We start from the raw sequence: 7,097 nt of genomic DNA, 5'->3' as shown, positions 1-7,097 counted from the left end.
TTTTTTTTTTTTTTTTTTGAGTATATACAAACAAGTCTCTTTTTCTATGCGGTGGGGTTCCAGTTTAAATATATATATATAATTATGCTGTAGTATACTTTCTAGTCAGCAGGTGGCTCTGTGAGTGGTCCCTGCACTAATAACAAAAATAGGGGAAAAGAGAGAACAAAAAAATATATATATATATATATGTGTATATATATATATGGAGAATCTTTGCTGGCAGGATGCCCAGATTCTCTCTACAACAGTTCCCACAGAGTGTTGGGCATCTTGGATTAATTTCAGATACTGGTTGGCTCACTGCAGATCAAATTGAGTTCTCAGTGCTTCTGGGGGAGGTGTTATGGAGACGCCATTTTCGAGGTTTTACATTACATCTGGTGGCTGCCCACTCCTATCTGTCCTCCAAACTTGGGATGAAAGTTCGCACTTCACCAGACTTTCACTCAACTCCTAATTTCCCCTCGAACAGAAAACCATTGTGGTCTGAGGGAAAAAGGCTGGGGCTGCCCCTTTTGCGGTCCATGTTCAGTTTATTTCCAGTATGGGAGGGGCTGTTGCCGCTGCCACCGCCCATCACGGTGGGACATTCAAAAGATTTTTCAGTGTTTGTAGGAAGGGAACCGATTCCCTGCACTCAACTCCTGTTTTCCCCTCAAACAAATTTGTGTGGTCCGAGGGAAAAGAGCTAGAGTGCTCCTTTTGCCCTTGGAATTTAGTTTATTTCTGATGAGGGAGGGGCCACAACTGCCGCTGCTGCAGCAGAACATTCAAAAGACTCTTCAGTGTTTGCAAGACAGGAACCCTGCCGGTCGCCGCATCAGTGCAGCTCCACACAGACTTCCAAAATTATGGGATGGATCGGTTCCTAAGCAGAGTCCCTTCCCCTTGAGTTTCTGTCTGAATGCCTGGATCCCTAACACCCCAAGCTGGGTCCAAATGTCTCCCATTTCTGGCCTCCAAATTCCGCCCGGGAATCCACGCCTCACCACACTCTCCGTGAGACATGCAAACTCCCCGTGAATTGGGCACAGGAGCCTTTTGTGGGGGAGGGATTGGTTTCTGTCTCTCAGGAAGCAAGCCGCGGACCTGGCGCCGCAGGTTGCAGATGGCGCCGTTTCAGCTGCTGCCCTGAGTTTTTTCTGGCTGACATCATAGTTCTGGGCTACACTTCCAATCCAGAAATTCACCTCTTTGCTGCTCTCCCTGTGCTGCTTATCCGCACAAGGATTTCACGCAGAAGAGATCCAATAAGCCCACTCTCACCTGAAACCGCCAGGAGAGTTGACTCAGGGATGCATCTCCTCCGCCATCTTGCTCCGCCTCCAGCATTCAGTCTTAAAAGAAAAAATTGTTCTCCATGTCTCAATATCAGAATGCATTTTAAAATTTATACATAACATTCAATTTACCATAATTTGGTACAAATCATAAAAGGAAAACAGAGATTAAAGAGAAGGAATAGAATAGAATCTCAGTATACCTGCACTCTTTACACACTATCAAATATTTATACTGTTCTTTCTAGCCCCACTTCCTTACTTCAGCTGCTAATTTGGTTAGAGCCCTGAAGCTAACCTCCTCTGCTGTACCCTCTCCTGACCCAGGCTGCTAGCCTTTGTGGACCTTATGACCAAATTCATGAATAAAATACAAGTGCATGAGGGCACCTATAATCCTAGTGCTCTGGAAGGTTGAGGTGAATGGGCATGGGTCACTGGTGGGGCATGTGAGATTACAAAATGTTGCTGCTAATATTGAAGCAATGAATCACTGCTGCTCTGGAGGTAGTGATGTTGATAAAAGGATAGTAAGAAAAAGAGCCACATTTTAAAAGCTTGTTAAAGTCAGAGATCAATGTGGACACACTGTCTCACCAAGCACTAACCATCTGAAATAAAATGGCAGGTTTATCCCTGGCGATGATATCCTTTCTGGGCTTAAGGATGAGTTTCTAACATGGCAGTAAGAATAGAGGTAATAAGGGAAGCATAATTCTATATTCTTTATCATCCCAGCAAGTAGCTATGGAATCTGCCTTGGTATGAATCAAATATATTTTAAAATGACAACTAATATATAAAGTTAACATTGGCCTATTGTATTTTAAATGTATACATAATTAATATTAAGCACCTTTCAAGTGTGTTAACATTTTTAAACATATCAATAAAGAAACAAATAGAGATGAAAATGTTAAATAGCAAGGATTTTAATAGTTTATTTCATGTTAGTTTTGAAGAGATAAGTAATATATAGGAAATAAAGTTGAAATGTGGGAAAAGAGGCCCAATGGAGAGAATGAACACCCAAACATTGTATTTAAGAGGAAGAGAAGTTTATTCTGCAGGCCGAGAGAACAGCATTAAAAAACTCAGAAATGGCCACACTCCCTGACTGGCTTGGTCTTTCTCTTTTTATCGCCAGTCAAAAAATTCCAGCCGAATGGATACCTTTCTCGTTGGTCAATTCAAATCAGGTGGGAGAAACTGTTCCAGCCTACACAGAACCACAGGATTTCACAGAAGCAGAAATTCCCAAGTCCCAAGTAGTTAAGTCCATAAATTCCTAAGGGCTATGGGGAGGACCTCACTGGTGCATCCTTGGTGTCTCCCTAAGAAAACCTCTGTTCTCCTAGATCTCACCCTTCCCAGGTATCCTCTCTCATTTCTCCTTTTGAAATTCCATATATATTTCAATTTGAGGTCTCAATATTCACTTGTTTCTGCAGGAGCTGGTACATTTTCACGTTTTATGTTTGACTTCACACCACTTTTCTACAAAATCCGAGGCATAGAGGTATTTCTGATCTGTCCTATAGTTTGTTCTCATCTCCTCTTGCTGCAGCACCCTCACATGGCACTGCAGGCATTAAACTTCAGTCACCTGCCTGGGCTCTCCTCTTTCCCTGGTCTGGACCAGCATTCAGATATCAGGCACTGTGACTCCTCTTGGTTCTCTACCCAGGCCTTGAGTGTATCATGATCGAGGGCTAATAGACATATGGGTTTTCCCTTTTCCCTATGTCACATACTGAGTACTGTGTCCGATTATGAGTGCAAGCTCCCTTCTGGGTGCCTTCACATTCATAAAAGCTATAAAGCTAACCTTTTGTTCTATCTTTGTGGTGTGCATTCACAGATGACATCCCTCCTCCCCTTTTCCCAACATCCAAAGTCTAGTGAAGACAAGTCTTGGGAGGAATTTCCTCAGGCTTCAGTCATGCATTGACCAGCTAGCTATCAGTATGTGGCTGGAGCAGGGCATGTTGATTGTCTTAAAAGTTACCTTTGCTTCCCATGGGGGCAGTCAACCTCTCTTCAGCCTACTGTGATGGATACAGGTGAGGATCCCTTCTACCTTTGCTGCTGTGGGTGTGGTAAGGACGATGGTGTAGGGTCCCTATTACCTTGGTATGAGGAAGACCAGGTTTCAATCCTTCACCTAGACTTGATCCCAGGAGAGAAAGGATGCACAGACTTAAAAAACTAAACAGAACATAGTTAATTACCCAAGTGGAGATCCTTTTTGCTACTGCCTTTTCAATTCAGTGTCTCCCAGTTCTTTCAGGAGTTCCTGGTAAATTGATAGTGGCCTATTTGAACAAGACCAGTGGCAAGACTTGCACCCAATTAAACTTTGCTTCCTGACAGTTTACCAATTCCTGCTCTTATGACCCTGTTCATGCACTCTACCCTGCCTGATCATTATGGCCTATATGTCACAGTTTCCAGTTGATATCCAAAGCTTTAGCTATCATTTGCACTATTTCTGCTATGAAGGCTAGTCCATTGTTGCATCTAAATCAGAATGTCAACCTAAACTGTGGCACAATTTCTCTGGGCAACACATTTTCTACATCAGGAGCCTTCTTTATTTCAGTGGGGGGAAAGCTTCCACCTATCTCTAGTACATGCAGATCAAAACTACCTGTTTTCCTTCATATCTGAACAATTCAGTGTAGTTCATTTTCACATCTTTAAAAGGGGCTTCCCTGAAGGACTGAATTTCAGGTGGCAGTGATTGTCCCTGTGCACTGTGTTGGTTGCATGTCACACAAGGCTGGCTAACTTTCTTGGCAAGGGTGGCTAACAGGGATGTAGAACTATCTCCCAGAAGCCTCTTAATTTTCTTTTGCCTCTGTCCTAAGTGCATGGCCTCATGCATATAACCTTTATAACCAACATTGGATTTTTACGCAGTAAGCTTTCATATTTGGTGAGGCATGAGGTTGTCAAGAAATGGTGCCCTTTGGTGTTCATAAGAGTGACCACTGTGTATGGTACCCAGACTCTTAAGTTTTGTCCCAAAGACAACTTATCAGACTCTTGTACCAGCATGGCAGTCACTGCAAGTGTCCTTAGGCATGGAATCCATCCTTTTGAGACCCCATCAAGTTGCTTAGAGAGAACAGCAACTGGGCCTGCCCAGGATACTACATTCTGGGTGAGCATGCCCCCAGCTGTTCTATTTTTCCCTGATATGTACAGTTAAAAAGGCTTGGCCAGATCAGGGAGGCCTGGTACAGGCCTGCAGTTTTTTTTGTTTTTTTTTTTTTTTTTAGCCTCTTGAAGGCTTTTAGTTGGTCAGATTTCTACACAATTGGCCCTTTTTCTCCCTCCAATTTATAATGTCATACAATGGTTTGGCCAGTCTATATGTTTCATATACTCTTTCATAGAAATCCCCAGGGCTTTCATCTGCCTTCTGCATGACCTCAGCACCTTGCATACATTTGTGGCTTTTTGTCTCTCTTACGCTGACAGGTACAAAGTCAAGGTTGGGTTCCGCATAAGAGAATAAAACCATTTTCTCTCACAAATATATACAAGTTCTGGATTTTAGGACTAGTGTCCACACAATGAGAACATTAATATTCCAATTACTGACTTATTACAGTGCTTTTTTTCCCACAGTGTGATTATGTTACCCTCAGTAGAATACCATGGCCTCGCAGCTCACAGCAACCTCAAACTCCTAGGCTTAAGTGATTCTCTTGTCTCAGCCTCCCAAGTAGCTGAAACTACAGGTGCCTGCCACAATGCCCAGATATTTTTCATTGCAACTGTCACTGTTGTTTGGCAGGCCTGGGCCAGATTCAAATCCACCAGCTCCAATGTATGTGGCTAGAGCCCTAGCCACTGAACCACAGGCACTGAGTAAAGTTCTTAAGATAATACCTAGCTTTAAGAGTCCCTACAGAACTGATCCAAAGTTCTGGACAAATTCAAGTGAATGTTCAGGATTCAATTTTTCCTAAGGTATCTATATAGCCATAGCAGATAGAAGTTAATACTGCAAAAATTTTTCCAGTATACCCAACAGGTGACCTTTGCTGAGACTTAAGACTTCACAGTGACTATAAATACTGTATATAATTCTACATTCTTTTCCCAGTCTCTTAGTCCCATTTAACTGATCAGTTTGGTAAAACAGTTATGTCTCACTTTAGGAGCTGGCATTGTAGACAAGGCTGGAATCTAATACAGGTGGGCCACAATTTTTTTCCCTTTTGAACCATTTTTCTCTCTCTAATTTTTCTCTCTACCAAAAACAAATTATAGCTAAACTAATTTAATTGCCAAAATAAGCTATATTTTCATTATACTGGGTCTCATTATTTGCATAAATTACCACAAGAATAATTTTTACCCATATTTCCCTGAAAATAAGACACTGCCTTATTTATTCTTTCTCAAGAAGATACACTAGGGCTTGTTGTCAGGGGATATCTTCCTCTCCAAGATGAAATGCATGGGAGGGTGATGCAGATACGCTGCATAGCCACACCCATCACTAGGTAGGGGTAGGGTTTATATTTAACAAATGCATAGAAATCCTGCTAGGGCTTGTTTTGGGGGTAGGTCATATTCTCGGGAAACACGATAGCCATCTAGGCTTTTCCTCCTTTAAAATTGGCTTTTCTGAAGTCACACAAGCAGCTTTATGTTGCAAAATGAAAGTACATCCTGGAGAAGTGACAGGTCTGCCTCTGTGAGTGGAGATGACCCTGTGGAATAAAAGAGCAGCACTATCCTAATTGTTTTACTATCCTGAGCTTTCCCCATGGATACTTTCCTCCTATTAAATTTGATTTCCTATGAGAGGCAGAGCATGGTGGCGAAGAACGTTTATCTCAGCTCTCCTGGAACAACAGAAGCTCTCCCAGAGGGAGAGATAACATCCGAAAGAACCCAACAAAGGTGAAGGGTGGGAGCTGAGCTGAGAGAAGAGATTGATAACTGCTCATCTTCTTTGCTGAAGCAAGCTGCAACTCCACATAAACAAATTTCAGGTACAGACCCTGGGAGTAAGTTGCTGGAAGCTGGGACTTCTTCTCCGGAGAGTCCCTGCTTTGAGCCTGGGCATTCTCTTGTCTGGTGTGAAAGTTGAACAAATATTTTCACTGCCACTTTGAACTCCCAGTTCACCCTTCTCCCTGGCTTGGCAGTCTAGAAGCCAAACCCCTGCAGAGACCAGAACATTACTGGTTGTTTGTTAAGACTGGGCATTCCTTGGTCTGAGGTAGCGCAGCTATGTTATAACTGTGAATCCAGTAACAGTGCAGAAAAGCATTGGGGGGGGGGTGTTGCTTGGCTCTGAGAAAATGCAACTCAGCCTTGGGCAAAGGTTTGGGTCTCCACATGAAGTATGGAGGCTCGGGAAACACTGAGGCATGGGAACCCAAGTGGAGACACCTTCCACCTAGCAGCAGCATTAATAGAGTGATCCCACCAGGGTCAAATTTCAGAGAGACACCTCCCCAATTCTATGGACTGATGGAGGAAGCTAGACCTTTCACTTCAGGGATACCAGAGAAGCAGAGAAGCTGGGACAGAGGCACTGTCTCTGGCAAGACATACTGAAATTTAGATAGCAGACAGTTTCAGAACCCCAGAAAAACTTTTGCTGCTTTGTAACCTCTGGTTTGGAATGAACTCAGGGAAAACACTCCCCAGTTTCCATGGAGCACCTGAGTAGTGAGATTTCAACTCCCCCAGCTGGCTTGTGGCAGAGTGTGGTTGCCTGGCTGATGAGGCATTGACTTCAGTCTGACTTTTACAGGCCAAACTCCTGCCACATTTGCTCATTGG

Source organism: Otolemur garnettii, unplaced genomic scaffold (assembly GCF_000181295.1).
Source record: "Otolemur garnettii isolate 467f Iridium unplaced genomic scaffold, OtoGar3 scaffold00359, whole genome shotgun sequence".
NCBI classification, from domain to species: Eukaryota; Metazoa; Chordata; class Mammalia; order Primates; family Galagidae; genus Otolemur; species Otolemur garnettii.
This window is presented reverse-complemented; position numbering follows the sequence as displayed.